The sequence below is a fragment of the Oncorhynchus gorbuscha genome, linkage group LG03 (assembly GCF_021184085.1).
Source record: "Oncorhynchus gorbuscha isolate QuinsamMale2020 ecotype Even-year linkage group LG03, OgorEven_v1.0, whole genome shotgun sequence".
Taxonomy (NCBI): domain Eukaryota; kingdom Metazoa; phylum Chordata; class Actinopteri; order Salmoniformes; family Salmonidae; genus Oncorhynchus; species Oncorhynchus gorbuscha.
This window is the reverse complement of record NC_060175.1, coordinates 18,597,502-18,622,212: the sequence shown is the minus strand read 5'-3', so window position 1 is coordinate 18,622,212 and position 24,711 is coordinate 18,597,502. Positions and strand designations below refer to the sequence as shown.

Genomic DNA, 24,711 nt, shown 5'->3' with positions numbered 1-24,711 from the left:
TAAGGCTCTCGAGGATTATTTGTCTGTTTCTCTTGACGCCGGCACCGTAGTGCCTTCTTCCTCTCCTGCCGGAGCGGGGTTTTTTTTTGTTAAGAAGAAGGACGGTACTCTGCGCCCCTGCGTGGATTATCGAGGGCTGAATGACATAACGGTTAAGAATCGTTATCCGCTTCCCCTTATGTCATCAGCCTTCGAGATTCTGCAGGGAGCCAGGTTCTTTACTAAGTTGGACCTTCGTAATGCTTACCATCTCGTGCGCATCAGAGAGGGGGACGAGTGGAAAACGGCGTTTAACACTCCGTTAGGGCATTTTGAGTACCGGGTTCTGCCGTTTGGTCTTGCTAATGCTCCAGCTGTTTTTCAGGCATTAGTTAATGATGTACTGAGAGACATGCTGAACATCTTTGTTTTTGTCTACCTTGACGATATCCTGAATTTTTCACCGTCACTCGAGATTCATGTTCAGCACGTTCGACGTGTACTCCAGCGCCTTTTAGAGAATTGTCTCTACGTGAAGGCTGAGAAGTGCGCCTTTCATGTCTCCTCTGTCACTTTTCTCGGTTCTGTTATTTCCGCTGAAGGCATTCAGATGGATCCCGCTAAGGTCCAGGCTGTCAGTGATTGGCCCGTTCCAAGGTCACGTGTCGAGTTGCAGCGCTTTCTAGGTTTCGCTAATTTCTATCGGCGTTTCATTCGTAATTTCGGTCAAGTTGCTGCCCCTCTCACAGCTCTTACTTCTGTCAAGACGTGCTTTAAGTGGTCCGGTTCCGCCCAGGGAGCTTTTGATCTCCTCAAGAAGCGTTTTACGTCCGCTCCTATCCTCGTTACTCCTGACGTCACTAAACAATTCATTGTCGAGGTTGACGCTTCAGAGGTGGGCGTGGGAGCCATTCTATCCCAGCGCTTCCAGTCTGACGATAAGGTCCATCCTTGCGCTTATTTTTCTCATCGCCTGTCGCCATCGGAACGCAACTATGATGTGGGTAACAGCGAACTGCTCGCCATCCGCTTAGCCCTAGGCGAATGGCGACAGTGGTTGGAGGGGGCGACCGTTCCTTTTGTCGTTTGGACTGACCATAAGAACCTTGAGTACATCCGTTCTGCCAAACGACTTAATGCACGTCAAGCTCGTTGGGCGTTGTTTTTCGCTCGTTTCGAGTTTGTGATTTCTTATCGCCCGGGTAATAAGAACACCAAGCCTGATGCCTTATCCCGTCTCTTTAGTTCTTCTGTGGCTTCTACCGATCCCGAGGGGATTCTTCCTTATGGGCGTGTTGTCGGGTTGACAGTCTGGGGAATTGAGAGACAGGTTAAGCAAGCACTCACTCACACTGCGTCGCCGCGCGCTTGTCCTAGTAACCTTCTTTTCGTTCCTGTTTCTACTCGTCTGGCTGTTCTTCAGTGGGCTCACTCTGCCAAGTTAGCTGGCCATCCCGGCGTTCGAGGTACACTTGCTTCTATTCGGCAGCGCTTTTGGTGGCCTACTCAGGAGCGTGACACGCGCCGTTTCGTGGCTGCTTGTTCGGACTGCGCGCAGACTAAGTCAGGTAACTCTCCTCCTGCCGGTCGTCTCAGACCGCTTCCCATTCCTTCTCGACCATGGTCTCACATCGCCTTAGACTTCATTACCGGTCTGCCTTCGTCTGCGGGGAAGACTGTGATTCTTACGGTTGTCGATAGGTTCTCTAAGGCGGCACATTTCATTCCCCTCACTAAGCTTCCTTCCGCTAAGGAGACGGCACAAATCATCATCGAGAATGTGTTCAGAATTCATGGCCTCCCGTTAGACGCCGTTTCAGACAGAGGTCCGCAATTCACGTCACAGTTTTGGAGGGAGTTCTGTCGTTTGATTGGTGCTTCCGTCAGTCTCTCTTCCGGTTTTCATCCCCAGTCTAACGGTCAAGCAGAAAGGGCCAATCAGACGATTGGTCGCATACTACGCAGCCTTTCTTTTAGAAACCCTGCGTCTTGGGCAGAACAGCTCCCCTGGGCAGAATACGCTCACAACTCGCTTCCTTCGTCTGCTACCGGGCTATCTCCGTTTCAGAGTAGTCTGGGTTACCAGCCTCCTCTGTTCTCGTCCCAGCTCGCCGAGTCCAGCGTTCCCTCCGCTCAGGCGTTTGTCCAACGTTGTGAGCGCACCTGGAGGAGGGTGAGGTCTGCACTTTGCCGTTACAGGGCGCAGACTGTGAGAGCCGCCAATAAACGTAGGATTAAGAGTCCTAGGTATTGTCGCGGCCAGAGAGTGTGGCTTTCCACTCGTAACCTTCCCCTTACGACAGCTTCTCGTAAGTTGACTCCGCGGTTCATTGGTCCGTTCCGTGTCTCCCAGGTCGTCAATCCTGTCGCTGTGCGACTGTTTCTTCCGCGACATCTTCGTCGCGTCCATCCTGTCTTCCATGTCTCCTGTGTCAAGCCCTTTCTTCGCACCCCCGTTCGTCTTCCCTCCCCCCCCGTCCTTGTCGAGGGCGCACCTATTTACAAGGTACGTAGGATCATGGACATGCGTTCTCGGGGACGTGGTCACCAGTACTTAGTGGATTGGGAGGGTTACGGTCCTGAGGAGAGGAGTTGGGTTCCATCTCGGGACGTGCTGGACCGTTCGCTGATTGATGATTTCCTCCGTTGCCGCCAGGATTCCTCCTCGAGTGCGCCAGGAGGCGCTCGGTGAGTGGAGGGGTACTGTCATGTTTTGTCATAGATTGTCTTGTCCTTGTGCTTTCCCTTCTGTTCGTTTCCCCCTGCTGGTCTTATTAGGTTCGTTCCCTTTTTCTATCCCTCTCTCTCCCCCTCCCTCTCTCTCTTCTCTCTATCGTTCCGTTCCTGCTCCCAGCTGTTCCTCATTCTCCTAACTCACTCATTTAGTCTTTTCACACCTGTCCCCTATTTTGTCCTCTGATTAGAGTCCCTATTTCTCCCCTTGTTTTCCGTTTCTGTCCTTGTCGGATCCTTGTATGATGTTCGCTGTGCTGTGTCCTTGTCTCGCCCTGTCGTGTCTTGTCTCCTTCAGATGCTGCGTGTGAGCAGGTGTCTTAGTCTGCTACGGTCGGTGCCTTCCCGAAGCAACCTGCAGTCAATGGTCGAGTCTCCAGTCTATCCTCGTTACTACGAGTGGATTTAAGTTTTTTCCTGTTTTGTTTTCTTCTTTAGTGTTCCAGGATTATTACTTTTGCCATTTACTGGAATAAAGACTCTGTTTTCGCTAAGTCGCTTTTGGGTCCTCATTCACCAGCATAACAATGTTACTGTGACCTTCAAATCTCAGCCCCTAACCAAACGTTTACTGCAGATTAAATGGACACAATTCCATTTTCCCATTATTACCTCACAATAAATCCCATTCTATCCGAACCTATAGCTAATCTAGGGAGAAAATGATTTTTGCAAGCCTTTAAGAGAATAACAGAGCTATTTCTCTGTTTATTTACTCATCGATAATCCGTGAGGGATCAACATACATCACAAACTCACTCAGACGATCCCTGACATTGAGGTGCCGTTCAAAGCTATCATAAATCTGTCAAACCCCAATCAAATATAAAAACATTATTCACTGAAATTTCCAAACAACAATGATACTGTTCTCCTCAAATATAAGCTATAAGGGTCGTGTGATTGGATGAGGAAAGTTAATCAGGAAGATGCTACGATTTGACTGACATGGATGGGCCCTGTACCCAGGGGACTCAGGTTTATGCTGAGCTATAAACGAAGACAGGGAAATTTGACTTGATATTTTGCCTTGAAAGACACAGATTGTATTACCTGGCAATGGAAATAGAAATCCGGCTCTGGGAAAGAATTTGCTTAGTCGTACTATAGTTTGGTTGCTCTACTACCCACAGACAAGTGCACGGTTAAGGTTTGACCATTAGTTAGTATGGTATGTGATGTTACAGGCTGACTTTGGACATCTTTGTATCTGGTGAGGCTTGAGGTAGAAATAGAAGTGGCTCCAAACCACAGATCTAGGATCAGATTACCCAACCCCCAATACTGACCTTCACCATACTGACCCTGAATCAGATGTTAGGGGAATCTTCTCTGCGTATCTCTTGATGTCCTAATGAAGCATAATATAGAACAAGAAGGCTCCCAACTGTTAAAGCTCCCAATTCACAGATTCATTGACAACGCTCCTGGCTGGCTGACGGCTCTGGCAGCTCCTGGCTGACTGACGGCTCTGGCAGCTCCTGACTGACGGCTCAGGACAGACTGGCGGCTCTGACGGCTCAGGACAGACGGGAGACTCTGGCGGCTCAGGACAGACGGGAGACTCTGGCGGCTCAGGACAGACGGGAGACTCTGGCGGCTCAGGACAGACGGGAGACTCTGGCGGCTCAGGACAGACTGGAGACTCTGGCGGCTCAGGAGAGACGGGAGACTCTGGCGGCTCAGGACAGACGGGAGACTCTGGCGGCTCAGGACAGACGGGAGACTCTGGCGGCTCAGGACAGACGGGAGACTCTGGCGGCGCTGGGCAGGAGGAAGGCTCTGGCAGCGCTGGACAGGCGGGAGCACCTGTAGGGATGAGACGGAGAGACAGCCTGGTGCGGGGGGCGGCCACCGGAGGGCTGGTGCGTGGAGGTAGCACTGGATAGACCGGACCGTGCAGGCGCACTGGAGCTCTTGAGCACCGAGCCTGCCCAACCTTACCTGGTTGAATGCTCCCGGTAGCCAGGCCAGTGTGGCGAGGTGGAATAGCCCGCACTGGGCTGTGCTGGCGAACCAGGAACACCATGCATAAGGCTGGTGCCATGTACGCCGGCCCGAGGAGACGCACTGGAAACCAGATTCGTAAAGCCGGCTTCATGGCACCTGGCTCGATGCCCACTCTAGCCCGGCCGATACGAGGAGCTGGAATGTACCGGGCTATGCACACGCACTGGGGAGACTGTATGCTCCACCGCAGGTCCCTCTCTCTCTCCGGTATGCACCGGAAGTTGGCGCAGGTCTCCTACCTGGCTTCACCACACTCCCCTTGTGCCCCCCCCAAGACATTTTTGGGGCTACCTCTCGTGCTTCTAGCCGTGCTGCCGCGCTGCCTCCTCATACCAGCGCCTCTCTGCTTTCGCTGCCTCCAGCTCTGCTTTGGGACGGCGATATTCCCCTGCCTGTGCCCCGGGTCCTTCGCCGTCTAGAATCTCCTCCCAAGTCCATGAGTCCTGCGTTCTTTGCCGCTGCTGCTGCTGGCCGTTACCACACTGCTTGGTCCATTGTAGGTTATTCTGCCATGGAACTCCTCCTCTTCGTCTGAGGAGGACGAGCAAGGATCGGACCAATATGCCGCGTGATGATAATCCATTTTAATTGAAAACTTAAACAACGAACAAAACAATAAACTGACTAAATGAACAAAGCCGAAAAAGTCCTGTAACGTGAACAAAGGAACACTGGAAACAGGAAAAATAACCACAACCCACACCCCACAATACAAATCAGGCTACCTAAATATGGTTCCCAATCAGAGACAACGACAAACACCTGCCTCTGATTGAGAACCATATCAGGCAAAAACACATAGAAACAGACAAACTAGACATACAACATAGAATGCCCACTCATATCACACCCTGACCAAACAAAACATAGAAACAAACAACTCAAATAATGGTCAGAGTGTGACAGTACCCCACCCCCCTAATGTGGACCCCACTCCACCATAGTCATTTCCCTCTTCAAGGGCCTCTTCACAGACATGTTCATTCTCTCCATGTTCCAGTCTGTAATCCCAACATGCTTCAAGATGACCACCATTGTCCCTGTTCCCAAGAGCTCCAAGATAACCTGCTTACATGACTATCGCCCTGTAGTACTCACATCTGTAATTATGAAGTGCTTTTAAAGGCTGGTAATGACACACATCAACACCATCATCCCAGACACACTAGTCCCACTCCAGTTTGTATACCGCCCCAACAGATGACGCAATCTTAATTGCACTTCACTCTGCCCTCTCCCACTTGGACAAGAGGGGAAATAACGATATGAGAATGTTGTTATTAGACTACAACTCAGCATTCAACACCATAGTCCCCTTCAAGCTCATCACCAAACTAGGGAACCTGGGACTGAACACCTCCCTCTGCAACTGGATCCTGAACTTCCTGACGGGGGCCCCTGAAGGGTGTGTGCTTAGTCCCCTCCTGTACTCCCTGTTCACTCAAGACTGCGTGACCACGCATGACTCCAACACTATCATTAAGTTTGCTGACGACACAACAGTGGTAGGCCTGAACACTGATGGCGTGAAGTCAGCCTACAGGAAGGAGGTCAGAGACTTAGCATTGTGGTGCCATGACAACAACCTCTCCCTCAACGTCAGTAAAACCAAGGAGCTGATTGTGGACTATAGGAGAAAGAAGGGAAAGAACGCCCCCATCCACATCGACAGGGCTGTCGAAAGCATCAAGTTCTTTGGTGTCCACATCACTAAGGACTTAACATGGTCCATACACACCCACACAGTCGTGAAGAGGGCACGGCAGCGCCTCATCCCCCTCAGGAGGCTGAAAAGATTTGGCTCAGATACTCAAAATGTTCTACAGTTGCACCATCGAGAGCATCTTGACTGGCTGCATCACAGCTTTGTGTGTCTGTCCTCTGTTGAAAACACTCACTACCGAGTTCCAAACTGCCTCTGGGAGCAATGTCAGCACATGAACTGTTCGTCGGGAGCTGCATGAAATGGGTTCCCATGGCTGAGCAGCCGCAAACAAGCCTAAGATCACTGTGCGCAAAGCATCCTCTGTTCTCTGAATCCTGCTTCATCCTCTGGCAGTCCAACGGACTAATCTGGGTTTAGCGGATGCCAGGAGAATGCTACCTGACCCAATGCATAGTGCCAACTGTACATTTTGGAGGAATAATGGTCTGGGGCTGTTTCATAGTTCAGGTTAGGCCCCTTATTTCCAGTGGAGGGAAATCTTAATGCTACAGTATAAAATTACATTCTAGATGATTCTGTGCTTCCAACTTTGTGGCAACAGTTTGGTGAAGGTACTTTCCTGTTTCAGCATGACCCCGTGCACAAAGCGAGGTCCATACAGAAATAGTTTATCGAGATCAGTGTGGAAGAACTTGACTGGCCTGAAAAGAGCCCTGATCTCAACCCCATCGAACACCTTTGGGATGAATTGGAACGCCAACTGCAAGACAGGCCTAATCGCCCAACATCAGTGCTCGACCTCACTAATGCTATTAAGACTCAATGGAAGCAAGTAGTGGAACATCTAGTGGAAAGCCTCCCCAGAAGAGTGGAGGCTGTTGTAGCAGCAAAGGGGGGACCGACTCCATATTAATGCCCATGATTTTGGAGTGAGATGTTCAACAAGCAGGTGTCTACATACTTTTGGTTATGTAGTGTACCTCTTCCCTCTGCACATTGCTTTGGTACTGGCACTCCCTGTATATAGCTCCATTCTTCTGTATTTTATTTCATTCCTCGTGTTAGCTACTATTCAATTTTTCATTATTATTTTTAAACTCTGCATCTTTGGGAAAGGTTCTTAAGCCAGCATTTCACTGTAAAGTCTACACCAGTGGTTTTGATTTAATTTGACCTCACACAGCGCTGCACACAAAACAAAGAGAATGCATTAGCAAAAATGAAATGAAATGAAAGCATCCAAGTGATCAAAGCATTTTTCAAAGATCACAGTACGAGTTCTTATACGCTCACAAACTGTGCTTTTATTCTGCACTTTGAATAGTGCTTTTATTCTGCACTTTGAATAGTGCAGATAGTGCAGCAAACATAGAAAATATGGAAATGGAGGAGTTTGCAATCTCAGACTCTACAGTGAGTAATTAGGTTGTTTCAGACACCCGCCACAGTGATAAGAAAAACATGTCCCAAATGGCACCCTATTCCCTATGTAGTGCACTACTTTTGACCAGGGCCCAAAACAGGAGGTGTGGGTGGGGGGGGATGATAGAGTGTTACGGTTTGGTTTAATGACAAATAACCTTCCCACTACATTCAGTGAACCAACATTTGTTAGCTGGGTATACTGCTGGTGGCCATGGTCCAAACTAAACCAGTGTCTGATTCTCAGTCATAAAGCGTTTCTTGAGCATTTATAACAGTCTGAGGACCAAAACAGAAATGACTAATAAAAGTCACCATCACCCATAATGCACTGCATATTCCTATATTGTTACTGTGTCAAACGTGGCGTTCCAGATGAAGTCGTTCCTCGGTGGTGCCAGAACAGAATGTCATCTGAAGCATTACGTTCCGTTCCAAGAGATTTATGAAGTTGTTCTGTAACTTTATGTTATTAAAGGTGTCAAAGACATCATATGGCGATTTCTGCTGTAACACCCACAGTAATACGACAACACTAAGAGAAGAGAGCTATTTGAAAAACAAAATGTGCTGAGAAAAACACGTTTTTAACACGTCAAACGTACTGCAGATAAAAAGGTCAAATCATCTGAAATGACAAATTGTACGCTGGTAAAAAAATACATAACAATAATAAAAGGCGATATGACACAAAGGAGCAACTGAACACCAGCATACAAAGTGAAAAACAAATTGTCTCTGTCGTGACAGATCAAAAGCAAGGCCCCTAAGAAATACCTATTTACGCCATGCACTATCATCGGGTGCCCTCCCTGAGCTCTCTGGCATACTCAAAGCTTGTGCATTACTGCTCATTGTTTTCCTGAGCTACCTTCTGAACCTGGCGGACTCTCCTTCTCTCTCGTTCTCAATTCAATTCAATTAAAGTGGCTTTATTGGCATGGGAAACATGTGTTAACATTGCCAAAGCAAGTGAGGTAGATAATATACAAAAGTGAAATAAACAATAAAAATTAACAGTAAACATTACACATACAGAAGTTTCAAAATAATAAAGATATTACAAATGTCATATTATGTATATTTACAGTGTTTTCTTGTGGCAACAGGTCACACATCTTGCTGTTGTGATGGCACACTGTGGAATTTCACCCAGTAGATATGGGAGTTTATCAAAATTGGGTTTGTTTTCAAATTCTTTGTGGATCTGTGTAATGTGGGTGTGTTTGTATTTGTGAACAGAGCCCCAGGACCAGCTTGCTTAGGGGACTCTTCTCCAGGTTCATCTCTCTGTAGGTGATGGCTTTGTTATGGAAGGTTAGGGAATCGCTTCCTTTTAGGTGGTTGTAGAATTTAACGGCTCTTTTCTGGATTTGGATAATTAGTGGGTATCGGCCGAATTCAGATCTGCATGCATTATTTGGTGTTCTACGTTGTACACTGAGGATATTTTTTGCAGAATTCTGCATGCAGTCTCAATTTGGTGTTTGTCCCATTTTGTGAAATCTCGGTTGGTGAGCGGACCCCAGACCTCACAACCATAAAGGGCAATGGGCTCTATGACTGATTCAAGTATTTTTAGCCAGATCCTAATTGGTATGTTGAATTTTATGTTCCTGTTGATGGCATAGAATGCCCTTCTTGCCTTGTCTCTCAGATCATTCACAGCTTTGTGGAAGTTACCTGTGGTGCTGATGTTTAGGCCAAGGTATGTATAGTTTGTGTGCTCTAGGGCAACAGTGTCTAGATGGAATTTGTATTTGTGTTCCTGGCGACTGGACCTTTTTTGGAACACCATTATTTCTCTCTCTCTCTCTCTCTCTCTCTCTCTCTCTCTCTCTCTCTCTCTCTCTCTCTCTCTCTCTCTCTCTCTCTCTCTCTCTCTCTCTCTCTCTCTCTCTCTCTCTGTCTGTCTTTCCGTCTCTCTCTCTCTCTCTCTCTCTCTCTCTCTCTCTCTCTCTCTCTCTCTCTCTCTCTCTCTCTCTCTCTCTCTCTCTCTCTCTCTCTCTTCCCACCTCTCTATCTCTATATTTCTCTCTCTTTCCCCCTCTGTCTCTCTGTCTGTGTGGGGATATCCCGCTGCTTTGTGTAAACTTCTTTCAGTGATAGGAGCCATTAATGAATCTTAGAGCACCACAGAGGACTCCGACAATAAGGATCTTACCCACTTGCTCGATCCAGGACACACACACACACACACACACACACACACACACACACACACACACACACACACACACACACACACACACACACACACACACACACACACACACACACACACACACACACACACACACACACACACACACACACACACACACACACACACAGACCTTCAATCTTTGAAGCTCCAGAATAAACTTTCATCTGGTAAAATTTGAATCTGAATTAAGCCTGTGGTGACAGGCTGATCAAAGCAACAAAAACACACAGTGAAAATACACATGGAATCTGTGCAGTACAAGACAATATGGAAAACCTAGTCATGACAAGGTGTTCATTTCTTTCCTCTTGTGTTTTCTTCAGTGGTGTGAAGCTATTAATTGTGCCACATTGTTTTTATTGTTCTCTGGGTGCATGACGTCAAAGTTAATATGCAATTTGTGCTGGGGAATTGCTCTATAGCTACCTATCTTCAACAACAAAGCAATTACAGGGCTTATCCTACACAGAGCTTAGAAGGGACACACAATGTGTCCGCTCCACTGGAAAACACGGGAAGGACAATGTCACACTAACAGACCTGGGTTCAAATAGTATTTAAAATCTACATTGAGCGTTTACTTAATGTTCCTGAAATGCTGTATGGGCGGAGTTTGCAGTATTTTGACTATTCTGAGTGGTTCCATTAACCCAGACAAGCTCATTCAAGCACAGATATAGTATTTGAAATGGTTTCAAATAGTATTTGAACCCAGGTCTGAACGTCACACACAAAACAGTAAAGTAGGCATGCTCTTGGACTGTCAAACAGGAAACCCAAAATAATTTCATTACTGTACAACTAAATGCAGAGATAATGAATTCATAATTATAACGTAATCATGTAATAAGCATGAATTCAAAGGTATTGTGAACTGTAATGCTATGCTATGCTATGCTATGCTATGCTATGCTATGCTATGCTATGCTATGCTATGCATTCCTTATAGGGCCCTTGACTGTAAGGCTGCAACACAATAATTGAGAGTCAGAAACGAGCTTTGACGACTCCATCTCATATGCTCAACAGCCTAATCCGAAGTCAGAATACAGTATTCTAGTCACAGACACCGTTGGTTAAATTGATTCTGTTCACCTCAATGGGGAGAGATGACTACCGTGCCAGTGTTCACATAACAACTGGATTGAACATAGACGACAGAGGAACAAGTAAAGCAGAGCACATCTCTTTAATTTCATTTCTTATCCAGATACACACCAGGGAACACGTCTTACAATGAAGCCTTTTAGTAAATTGAGAAGCAAGAAGGTCTCGGTCTAATTCTCCAACAATTATTTAATCTCCTTACGAGAGGGATAGATACCTGTGTCCTCGGACTTGAGCTAATGCTCTGTTAAGAATTCCATGTTTTTTCCATTACTGATTTAACCAGGGGATGTACAGTTGACAAACACTTGAAAATTCCTGTGAGTAACAATTTATGCACTATTATGCTAAATTAGTACTACCGTTAGTGCTACTGATAATGTTTATCTTTACTGGCAATAAATGTTCCCATCCTTTTTTACCACTACCTCCCTGGAGTTATCCAATAAGCAGGCTGCACATTAGACCTACATAACAGTATATCTCACCTGTCTCACCTTTGACACCATAACACATTCTATCATGAAAACACAAGACAAAGACCTTTACTTACTGCAGTTCCCAGGTTCACTGTTATGATTGAGCGGCCGGCAGCTCGACCAGCAACTCACAGAGATGCATCTGTCGAGAGACGGCCATTTTATCTCCATTAGAGAGAGTGCCAGAAACAGGCCGGCTGGCTGGCTAGCGGCTAGGCTATCATTCAGACTAGGAAGGCAAGCGGTTTGATTGAGGCCATTCAGAGAGAGGTCTTAGGTATGGGGAGAGAGTGCGGGATGTAGTGAGAAAGAGATCAGAATATGAGAGGGAGGTAGAAAAACAGAAGGAGAGAGTTGGAGAGAGTGCCAACAGGGAACAGATAGGCTTTAGAAGGAAATGCCCACATTACCGTAGCCTATCTTGTATGGGGGTGATGTGGCACAGTGACTTGTGAAAATGGATTCTACGGGTGTTGTATTGACGGGGTGAAGTGGGGACAAATGAGCAATCGGAAGAGAGCGAGAGGTGTTTGTTCTTCCTCTCTGTCTGCCTCACTCTGCCTATCTCTCCCCCTTTCATCAGTACCTCCCTCTGTATCGCTCTCTCTCTCTCTCTCTTATTCACTTTCTCTCTATCTCTGGTGTCTCTATTTGTCACTGCTCTGAGTTAAAGAGGCCATTGTCGAACCTCCAAAAATTATTCTCAATCTAGGGAGGGAGGGAGGGAGGGAGGGAGGGAGGGAGGGAGGGAGGGAGGGAGGGAGGGAGGGAGGGAGGGAGGGAGGGAGGGAGGGAGGGAGGGAGGGAGGGAGGGAGGGAGGGAAGGAAGGAAGGAAGGAAAGAGGGCGGGACGGACGGAGCGAGGGAGGGATGGAAGAAGGTCCGCTATGCTGTGTTCAATGTTCACTCTCTTCACAAAGCTTTCAGGTGAACATTCTCTCGACCTTGATTACAATACACCTACTTCCCTTTGAATCCAGTCAATACTCTAAGCTTAGAAAGCCTCAGGCTCCCCCCACGCAAACACACTTGACCTCCCTCCTGAAGCTGCTCTCCTCATCTGCTACACATACTAATGCTAGTGTGGACATTAGGACACGTTAGGAAATGTTGAATAGGCCAGTTGCAAAAGTCTCTGCTGAGCTGTCAATGATTGGGGATCTGATAGGCTCTATAGCCCAAGCAATCATCCTGTGTAACACATACATACTGTAGCACTGCCTCCATCACATCCAGTCCCACCGGCTTCCTCCTCCTTCTCCCACACGCACACGCACACAGACTCATACACACAGCGCACACAGCGCACACACACACACACACACACACACACACACACACACACACACACACACACACACACACACACACACACACACACACACACACACACACACACACACACACACACACACACACACACACACACACACACACACACACACACACACGCACACACGCACACACGCACACACGCACACACGCAAACACAGAGCAAAAACTATTTCACACTCTTTTGGCCCTCATCAATTATAGATCAGCGTGGTTATTTTCATACATGTTCTATTAGGCTGGCCTGTCAATTAAATTGAAGTGAATGGATCCCACTCTGTGTGGTACTATTTGAAATTATTTCAAATACTTTAGCTGGGATTGATTAAGCTTGCCTGGTGCAATGGCACCAATAGAATAGTGGCAAGACTGCCAAACCCCACCCATCTGGCACTGCAGGGCAGGCTAGTGCAAACACTTAAAGTAGTTGAACCCAGGCCTCCCGGGTGGAGCAGGGGTTCCTGTGGCGGGCCGGGCACAGTGCGCGCTAACCAAGGTTGCCAGGTGCACTGTGTTTCCTCCGACACATTGGTGCGGCTGGCTTCCGGGTTGGATGGCGCTGTGTAAAGAAGCAGTGCGGCTTGGTTGGGTTGTGTATCGGAGGATGCATGACTTTCAACCTTCATCTCTCCCGAGCCCGTACGGGAGTTGTAGCGATGAGACAAGATAGTAGCTACTAAAAAACAATTGGATACCACAAAATTGGGGAGAAAAAGGGGTAAAATTCACACACACAAAAAATAAATAAAAGTAGTTGAACCCAGGTCAGTACAGATGCAGACTGAGGCTTCTCATCATGGGGTTAGGACCAAATGGACCAAATGGGGATGGGAGGTCCTAGAGATACAGCATGTTACAGGATACATATTTTCTGTTGGCTGATTATAATATTGTGTGATAGGATGTTGATCCATGGTGAAATCACCATCTCTATTGAAAAATCAATTGGAGTCATGTATAAGGCTAAGCAAAGTGGACCTTCAATTTCAGAGACATTTCTCTGGAGGCAACAGACGGTTGTTAGACCTAAGGTGGGCGTTGAAGCATAACGCATACAGTCATTAGCAGAGAGTTGGAATACTGAACAATTGCCTTTTTTTAATGTTAGCTTTCCGTTGAGAATAAACCATAGAATTGTGGGGGGGATAAAACACAGCTTAAAGCCAGTGTCAGTTTATGTAGTGTATGAATCATATTAGCAGCAATTACTATATTATGTACAGAGAGAATATAATTGAATAGTATTGGTTACCCTCCATGTAACCATTTTCACAGTCTTGTATAGTTCACGCAATACATATGATACATTAACTCACATGAAGTATGTGACCTGTGGTGGTCTAGCAGTTAATGCCACTGCCTTTCTAGCACGCCATCTCTCCTCCTTACTTTCCTGTCTCTCTTCACTGCCTCTGGCTAATAATCCTGAAAAATCCAAAACAACAAGAACTCACACAGAGTTTAACAAGTCTAACAGTATGAAAACACCTGCATATATAACTAAAACGTAACACCAACCCCTGTCCACACTTTCAAACAGCAGTTAGCGGCAACACAGCCTTATCGCTCGCTTGCACCGCTTCAACCTGAAACCTGTACTTGCTGTGTGTAGAATAACAACTGCATCAGCAGAGCGACATAGACTAACCCCTGCCATGCCATGAGTTTGGGCATCATGCCAGTCTTGTTTCCCCGAGAAGGGTGGCTCGCGGCTGCCTGGCAGGTTACTTGAAGCCTTAGTGACCGTGACTAAGCAGCTCATGACTAAGCAGCTTGGGGAAGACGGACATTTTAATTAGAGGCGTATTGCTTCGGGTTGGGATGAGTGGGGAGTACTTTATTGATGTTAAGAATCTCTTACTAATTCTTCCCATTCCGGCCCCACATTTCAATACCACTGAAACTCAGGAGAAGACTCAGAGTGGGAGAAGGTCGGAGAAGAGACAACGGGACTGCAGTCCAATTTAATGAGTTTGGGAAAGAACCCCAGAGGAACGAGGCAGGGGTGCACAACCCCACCACTTGTGTTCTGCAGTCCGGCTAGTTTTCAGTTCCGCAGTCCTACTGGTTTTCAGTTCTGCAGTCCTGGTGGTTTTCAGTTCTGCAGTCCTGGTGGTTTTCAGTTCTGCAGTCCTGGTGGTTTTCAGTTCTGCAGTCCTGCTGGTTTTCAGTTCTGCAGTCCTACTGGTTTTCAGTTCTGCAGTCCTGCTGGTTTTCAGTTCTGCAGTCCTGGTGGTTTTCAGTTCTGCAGTCCTGGTGGTTTTCAGTTCTGCAGTCCTGGTGGTTTTCAGTTCTGCAGTCCTGCTGGTTTTCAGTTCTGCAGTCCTACTGGTTTTCAGTTCTGCAGTCCTGCTGGTTTTCAGTTCTGCAGTCCTGCTGGTTTTCAGTTCTGCAGTCCGGCTAGTTTTCAGTTCTGCAGTCCTACTGGTTTTCAGTTCTGCAGTCCTACTGGTTTTCAGTTCTGCAGTCCTGCTGGTTTGCAGTTCTGCAGTCCTGGTGGTTTTCAGTTCTGCAGTCCTGGTGGTTTTCAGTTCTGCAGTCCTACTGGTTTTCAGTTCTGCAGTCCGGCTAGTTTTCAGTTCTGCAGTCCTACTGGTTTTCAGTTCTGCAGTCCTGCTGGTTTTCAGTTCTGCAGTCCTGGTGGTTTTCAGTTCTGCAGTCCTGGTGGTTTTCAGTTCTGCAGTCCTGGTGGTTTTCAGTTCTGCAGTCCTACTGGTTTTCAGTTCTGCAGTCCTGGTGGTTTTCAGTTCTGCAGTCCTGGTGGTTTTCAGTTCTGCAGTCCTACTGGTTTTCAGTTCTGCAGTCCGGCTAGTTTTCAGTTCTGCAGTCCTACTGGTTTTCAGTTCTGCAGTCCTGCTGGTTTTCAGTTCTGCAGTCCTGGTGGTTTTCAGTTCTGCAGTCCTGGTGGTTTTCAGTTCTGCAGTCCTGGTGGTTTTCAGTTCTGCAGTCCTACTGGTTTTCAGTTCTGCAGTCCTGGTGGTTTTCAGTTCTGCAGTCCTGGTGGTTTTCAGTTCTGCAGTCCTACTGGTTTTCAGTTCTGCAGTCCGGCTAGTTTTCAGTTCTGCAGTCCTACTGGTTTTCAGTTCTGCAGTCCTGCTGGTTTTCAGTTCTGCAGTCCTGGTGGTTTTCAGTTCTGCAGTCCTGGTGGTTTTCAGTTCTGCAGTCCTACTGGTTTTCAGTTCTGCAGTCCTGTTGGTTTTCTGTTCTGCAGTCCTGGTGGTTTTCAGTTCTGCAGTCCTGCTGGTTTTCAGTTCTGCAGTCCTGCTGGTTTTCAGTTCTGCAGTCCTACTGGTTTTCAGTTCTGCAGTCCTACTGGTTTTCAGTTCTGCAGTCCTGCTGGTTTTCAGTTCTGCAGTCCTGCTGGTTTTCAGTTCTGCAGTCCTACTGGTTTTCAGTTCTGCAGTCCTACTGGTTTTCAGTTCTGCAGTCCTGCTGGTTTTCAGGTCTGCAGTCCTGCTGGTTTTCAGTTCTGCAGTCCTGCTAGTTTTCAGTTCTGCAGTCCTACTGGTTTTCAGTTCTGCAGTCCTACTGGTTTTCAGTTCTGCAGTCCTACTGGTTTTCAGTTCTGCAGTCCTGGTGGTTTTCAGTTCTGCAGTCCTGGTGGTTTTCAGTTCTGCAGTCCTGGTGGTTTTCAGTTCTGCAGTCCTACTGGTTTACAGTTCTGCAGTCCTGGTGGTTTTCAGTTCTGCAGTCCTACTGGTTTTCAGTTCTGCAGTCCTGGTGGTTTTCAGTTCTGCAGTCCTGCTGGTTTTCAGTTCTGCAGTCCTGCTGGTTTTCAGTTCTGCAGTCCTACTGGTTTTCAGTTCTGCAGTCCTGGTGGTTTTCAGTTCTGCAGTCCTGGTGGTTTTCAGTTCTGCAGTCCTGCTGGTTTTCAGTTCTGCAGTCCTGCTGGTTTTCAGTTCTGCAGTCCTGCTGGTTTTCAGTTCTGCAGTCCTACTGGTTTTCAGTTCTGCAGTCCTACTGGTTTTCAGTTCTGCAGTCCTGGTGGTTATCAGTTCTGCAGTCCTGATGGGTTTCAGTTCTGCAGTCCTGATGGGTTTCAGTTCTGCAGTTCTGCTGGTTATCAGTTCTGGAGACCTGCTGGTTTTCAGTTGTTTGATCGTTGGATGCTATACTGGTTTGGCTAGTCTACTCACCTGGTTTCTCAGGGATAAATTAAGTTCCTAAGGCAAGGACAAACATTTTGCAGGACTTTGGCTCTCAAGGACCAGAGCTGTGCACTGCAGAGGCAGACAGACAGTCTACCTGTTCATGTCATATCTGTATGTGTCTATGTGCATTAGATGTCCACACACAATGAAAGGCCTTTAAAGTACTTCATGCTACACGTCTATAAAAACAGGGGCTATCTAGAACGTAAAAAGGTTATTCGGCTGTCTCCATAGGAGAACCCTTTGAAGAACCCTTTTTGGTTCCAGGTAAAGCCCTTTTGGTTCCAGGTAGAACCCTTTTGGGTTCCTTGCAGAACCCTTTCCAGAAAGGGTTCCACATGAAACTCAAAAGGGTTTTACCAGGAACCACAAAGGGTTCTCCTACAGGGACAGTCGGAGAACCCTTTTGGAACCCTTTTTTCTAAGTGTACCGTAACAAAGTCTATTTCACATGAAGACAGACCTTGAGAAGATGGCCTACAATGCTATTTCTCCAAAGCATTGAAAATAGTTTGAAAAGAACAGCCCTTGAAAATGAAGAAAAGTTACAACGACAGTGATCATTTTAAGGGTACAATATACATTTTCTTGCCATCACATGAATGAAATGCTCTATCACCAACAAGATATTCAATGACAGCTAACTACAACGTTTAGGCAAAAGCTCAATGAAATTCACATTTGCCTTCCTGGCAATCAGTGTCCTCTTGTAGTTATCAGACTGCTGATTATTTCTGTTCATTATAAACTATCGCTGTGCAACATCCACATCCACTTAATTTTCAATAGTCTTTGTTGATCCCTGTTGCATTGCCACTGTCTAATTAGAATCTGAGCTAGCTGTTTCTAACAGAGCCCTCTGTCAGTGCTGTAATGTCTGTCGCTGACTTTTAAAAACCCAAACATCTTCTGGCATACGGAGAGGAGCTGTTTGACATTTTCACAGACTAAATTATTCACACTTTTGACAATACCAGAGACGTGAAAGCTGAAGAAGGTCATTTAAAGTCCTGCGACTGTTTTTGCTCTTAATCAAGGAAAAATGAATCACCCTTGCAGGGCCTAGTTTGAAGGCAAACAAAACAAAGCTATGTTCCTTATAGGTTATAGCTTTGCTGAAAGGAGATTTTACACCAAAACAAAGCACACATGTTGATATGATTGTGAGGTTTGCCTTTTTGTCTTTCCAGATACTAGGCCTATGTTAAGCACCAAAGCAGAGAGGGATGACAGCTGCTACTTTGTCTGTTTGTGGAAGCTTAAACTTCAAAGCATACCCACTGATGCTGTAGAGTATTCGTGTGTGCGTTCTCCTGTGCTTGCTTCCCCCTCTCTCCCCATACCTCAGCCCGGGAAGTCAATACAATGACATCCACATTCTTTCTCTCGTTTCCTTCTCTTGTCAGACAGCCATAATAACTCATTCACAACCATAGCTTTGCAATGGATGCACCCAAAGTCAATAAAGATGCTTTCGGAATCTACCAGCTCACAAGAAAAGGCTGAGAATCTTTGCTAAAGCTATCTTGGGGGAGTGGAAGCCCTGAATTTTCTTCGTATTTGTTTTTCTCTCATTCTCAGAATTCTCATTTTTCTCGTTGATGTAACATGGTGTAATCTAGCGGTCCGTCTGAGAACTGGAGTGCACACCTTCATCTCTGCAGATATTCATTACAGTGTTGGCTATACATAATGCTTGTCCTACCCCTGCCATAATATTATATTATATTATCCTGTTAACCCAGCCTCTATGCGCAAATAGACTAAATAGCAATGACTTACCCTTTGTATACCACTTAACATACTGCTTGACTAGTTGGGCCCAAGCTTGCTGTACAACATTAAAACCTATTCAGTCTGTCTACAAACAGGCTCTCAAAGTGCTTGATAGGAAGCCCAATAGCCATCATCATTGTCACATCCTTAGAAAGCATGAGCTCTTGAGTTGGGAAAATCTTGTGCAATACACCGACGCATGTCTTGTATTCAAGATCCTAAATGGCCTGGCTTCCCCTCCACTCAATATTTTGGTTAAACAGAAAACCCAGACATATGGCAGCAGATCCACAAGGTCTGCCATGAGAGGTGACTGTATAGTTCCCCTAAGGAAAAGCACCTTTAGTAAATCTGCATTCTCTGTGAGAGCTTCCCATGTCTGGAATACACTGCCATCAGACACACATAACTGCATCACATATCACACTTTCACAAAATGCTTGAAGACCTGGCTAAATAAAGGTCAATCAGATTTGTGAACATGGTCCCTAGCTGTGTGTTGCCGCTTTCCATGTTGTCTGTTGTCTGTAGCTTGTGAGGTGTGGAAACACTTTGTTGCTTTTATGAATTTTGTTTTGCTGCTTTTTGTTCTATGTTGCTCTGTCTGTATGCTATGTCTTGCTTGTCCTATGTTGCTATGTCTTGCTTGTTCTATGGTGCTATTGTCTATATTGTAATTGTTTTTAATAACCTGCCCAGGGACTGCGGTTGAAAATTAGCCGGCTGGCTAAAACCGGCACTTTTACTGAAACGTTGATTAATGTGCACTGTCCCTGTAAAAATAAAATAAACTAAACTGAAAACTCCTGGGGTTAGGAGAAATTAGATATCAGTTTCATTTTGACGTAGTATTAGGTATTACGTAGCATTACGTAGATTACTGTAAAACTACTGGAGTTGTATATGGGTTTGAGACAGGCCATACATAAACAAACATTTTAAACACTTAGGGGCTGAATTCACATACAAAGAATTAGTGTGATATAAACATCAACAATCAACAGCTTAAAATAAGTATTTTAAAACAGGGCTCTATCCATCTGTGTGTGTGTGTGTATCCATCTGTGTGTGTGTGTATCCATCTGTGTGTGTGTGTGTGTGTGTATGTGTGTGTGTGTGTGTATCCATCTGTGTGTGTGTGTGTATCCATCTGTGTGTGTGTGTGTGTGTGTGTGTATCCATCTGTGTGTGTGTGTGTGTGTGTGTGTGTGTGTGTGTGTGTGTGTGTGTGTGTGTGTGTGTGTGTGTGTGTGTGTGTATCCATCTGTGTGTGTGTGTGTGTGTGTGTGTGTGCGTGCGTGTGTGTGTGTATCCATCTGTGTGTGTGTGTGTGTGTGTGTGTGTGTGTATGCGTGTGTGTGTGTGTGTGCTTGCGTGTGTGTGTGGAAGATGAGAGAAACTGGCGAACATGACATGAGTAAGTGCATATGAGCTAAAGAGAAAGAGGGTGAGAGCGTGAAAATGAGAGTGAGTGAGAGAATGTGAAAACGAGAGAGGAGAGGGACTCCAAACTGGCTGCGAACGCCCATACCCTGGCAGCTCTTCTCTTTCCCCCCATTTTTTCTAACTCAAACAAATTGAGGACACTAATGCAGTTAGGCCATGCTATTGAGGTCACACAAAAAAAACTGTTCAAAGGGCGCTAAACCTGATGTTAATTTGATGGCATTGAAGACACATTTACCTAATACTGTAGTCTGGCACATTATGGCGCACTTACCTTTCAGGGCAAAACGTAACTCTTATCCTCATGACAACCTCACAGTAAAGGGAGAGTTGCCGAAGTCGACTAGCCATTATGGACAACATATAAATAAATGGTGCGGGAAAATGCTATTGATTTATTTTGATTAACGGTCTATCTTTGGCCCAGCACGTGGTGTGTCTGTCACTGTGAATTACATGCAGTGACTCATTTTGGCTCGTAGTATAAATGACTCTATAATTAGTCTTCACCAGAGCGAGGACATGGTCATAATTTCTAGTAAGACGAGTCATCATTGCTCCCTTTCAGAAACAACCCCTAGGCCAAGGCCTACAAGCCCTGCCTCTGCCCATAGGCACTTTGTAGATCTAAACTGGATAGGCATAAGTAATATGCAACAATTCCATATCCCCTATCAGACGGCAGGTAGGAGCTCCAATATTGCTTATATGTAGAATTCTAGTTCAGATCAACATGAAGCAACTACCCGTTGGGCACAGATGTCAGTTCAATGTCTATTTCACGTCAGTTCACGTGGAAATAATGTTTATTAAGTTGGTAGGGTCTAAGCTCTAAGGTAAGGACGAGGGGGTTGTTTCCTGGCAGGTTCCAAGTGTTCAATAGGTCCATGTGAAGTTCAATAGCTAATTTCTCGCCAACGCTGAAGTAGAGCTGCTGACCATTTCGTCATAGTATGATAAGAATGTAGTCATAAGAATCAGCAGTCTGCAGTTGTTACCATATCATCAAAACATATTACTTGCCAATATTGGACCATCAATATTCCTCCTGCAGCATGTCAACAACTCTACATCCCCACCAGATCCTCATACTCTGAGGGTGGGAGAATCGGTGGCTACTACCATTCTCTGTCACTGACAAATACATATAATAAGGCAATACAAGATAGCGTCAAACTTCAAAGTAGTTGGACATTATGGTGCTCTAGCCCAAAGCCGACTCAAAGGTGTTGGACGCAGACACGCAATGTTAACAAGAGTCACATCACTGCCACATGACAACCCAGTGAGCGGTACGCTCTATTTTTAACGTCTAAGCTTTCTGAAAAGTGGTTGGTTTCATCCAAATAGTGCAAAGCGGCATTTTCTCCAAGGTGTGCAAAACAACACGTAGGCCAAGTCAAAAACCACGGACTAGGCTACTGTAAGGGTCAATGTTGATATTTAGTTTTGCGTCTCTTCTTACCTTCAAAGAAACCAAACCTGCTTTTGACTTGGCTCAACAACATGGAGAAATATATCTCCAAGAATTCCTAATACGACACTTTTTCTTTCTCTATTTCTCAATTTCTTCCTCAAAGCCCCCTCTTTCGCCAAAGGAAAATCCTCTATGTTCAACATTATTAGGCTACTAATATTATTTGTTCAATTGAATAGTGAGGTTATTGCTTTAAATCAATCTCCAAAAGCTCTGTTAATGGACAAAACGACTTGGCCTACATGTCATGCCACACAAGCGGCTGAAATAAACCAGTTTTTAAAAAATCGCCTGCCAACCAGCATCAATTCATTCCTGTAGCCTAATGCACAAATATATATATATATAAAAAACTATGATTAAAACCACCATCGACTACAGTAGAAATAAATTGATGCCAACCACTTATGCAGTCGCTGAATAACATTATAACTGGCGTTCTTGACACATATAAACATGTATGTCCTGTGCCATGGGTTTGGTTATTTATTTAGTTTATTAGCCTAAACTACAAACGCCCATGTAAACATCATAACACAATTCATTAATCCGTTTTTTAAATCTTACCTTCGGAGTCCTCGAATCGGCTATTCAATCGGTCTGGAGAAAGATTGAACTAGACTTGATGTGCGATTATCCTGCTTTTATTGACGAGAACTTCCTAATCGGGCTATATTTTGAAGACCGGCAGCAACGTTTTGAGAATAAATAAAAACGGTTATAAACACAAATATTATAAACGAACGCAGTGCTCCAGTTTTTAAATAGCACACTTTACCGATGTCGAGTCTGTTATTCGTCCGTCTCTCTCCGTTTAGAGGAAATGCAAGCGCCCAGGTTCACAGCGATCCCCATTACTGAGCAGTTCATATACGTTTGCATTAGGGAGACTGCCGAGACAGGGGCTCTGTGAGGCCAGGCAGGCAGGCGAGGCAGAGATGCTGCAACGCTCTCATGCCACTTGGGAAACCGAGAGAGAGGGGGGGGGGGAGTTAGAGAGAGAGAGAGAGAGAGAGAGAGAGAGAGAGAGAGAGAGAGAGAGAGAGAGAGAGAGAGAGAGAGAGAGAGAGAGAGAGAGAGAGAGAGAGAGAGAGCTCAGTACCATGGAAAGCACTGAAGCAGGTTGCTTTGATCGGTGATTTGCATGAGGTTTGAGGATTATGAATGAATTTGCAAGAAATAACATTTTGGGTTCTCACGGAGTGTGACAGTTGAACTAAACTCATGAGGCATTTATAAGTTATATTCTTCAAGAATTAATGGATATAAAGTACCAGTCAATAGTTTGGACACACCTACTCATTCCAGGGGTGTTCTTTATTTTGACTATTAATTATTAATAATTAATAATTAATAATTAATTATTTTGACTATTTATACATTGTAGAATTGTAGAATAGGGTCATTACTTATAAATTCAGAAAAGATGTTTGCGGAAAAAAATCTTTGACACTTGAATGGAAAGAGTGCTCAAAGCTGTTATGAAGGCAAAGGGAGGCCACTTTGAAGAATCTCAAATATAAAATCTATTTTGATTTGTTTAACATTTTTTCACATGTGCTAATGCATGGTTTTGATGGTAATCATCTAGTTTTTCGAAAGTATCTGTAATCTGATATTTTTGCTGGCAACGTAACGGATTACAGTTACTGTTTCTTTGTAATCCCTTACATATAATCCGTTACTCCCCAACTCTGAAAGTAAAGTACAGATACCCCCCAAAATGACTTAAGTAGTACTTTAAAGTAATTTTACTTAAATACTTTACAGCACTGGTTTTCAACCGTGGGTTTTGTCAAGTGCTCCCTACATGAGGTCAAGGACGGCAAAAGAAAGGCTCTGTAATATATTCACTGTCACGTTCTGACCATCGTTCGTGTATGTTTTCCTTGTTTTAGTGATGGTCAGGACGTGAGCTGGGTGGGCATTCTATGTTGTGTGTCTGGTTTGACTATTTCTATGTTTGGCCTGATATGGTTCTCAATCAAAGGCAGGTGTTAGTCATTGTCTCTGATTGGGAACCATATTTAGGTAGCCTGTTTTGTGTTGGGTTTTGTGGGTGATTGTTCCTGTCTTTGTGTTTGTGGCACAAGATAGGACTGGTTTGGGTTTTTTCACGGTTCTTGTTTTGTAGATTGTTGTACTTTCATCTTTATTAAAGATGCACAAAACTAACCACGCTGCATTTTGGTCCGCCTCTCTTTCCCCAGAAGAAAACCATTACATTCACTGTGTTTTTCTTCTTAAAAACAATTTCTGACATCTCTGCCCCTCCTCCAAACAAGCTCTCTCTCTCTTTTACTCTCGCTCTGAATCTATTCAATTCAAGGGCTGTATTGGCATGGGAAGCATATGTTCTTTACTCAAATATGACAATTGTTTACTTTTTCCACCACTGCCTGTCTTATAATAGATCTTTGATGTTTTGTGTGGACTCCAGGAAGAGCAGCTGCTACTTTAGCAGGAGATCCTAATAAAATATGAAATACTAAAATAAAATACTAATTATGCAGAGAGGGGTGGGGTCTAGTGACGGGGATAGGGTCTGAAGAGGGGGGTGAGGTCTGGAGAGGAGGGTGAGGTCTGAGAGGTGGCTTTGGAGGGGGGAGGGATGTGGGTCTGGAGTCCAATCGAACACAACCCTAGTTGTGAAATTTAAAGGTTTGCCCTTGTCAGTAGTTTTCACAGTCTACTGTATATTAGAGACTTGGAGCATGAGTAATGGTTAGGATGGCGACAGAGGGGATGGCTGCCGTTTTATGGGCTCTTAGCCAACTGTTATTTTGTTAGTTTTTTCACATTGTAACTTACTTATTTTGTACATAATGTTGCTGCTATCATCTCTTAAGACTGAAAATAGCTTCTGGACATCAGAACAGCGATTACTCACCTTGAACTGAATGAAGAATTTTTCTTTAATGAGTCGT

The 24,711-nt window shown here is 45.3% G+C and overlaps 1 protein-coding gene across 2 annotated transcripts in view; it reads right to left on the bottom strand.

Annotated features, from left to right (window-relative positions):
* LOC124027273 (disks large-associated protein 4-like) overlaps positions 1-22,665 on the bottom strand; it is a 223,263-nt gene extending 200,598 nt beyond the window's left edge. For both annotated transcript variants that reach the window (XM_046339736.1, XM_046339742.1), the window contains exon 1: positions 22,352-22,665. The gene's annotated coding sequence lies outside the window, so the exon portion shown is untranslated. The remainder of the gene's footprint in view (positions 1-22,351) is intronic.
* Positions 22,666-24,711: the final 2,046 nt, after the last annotated feature.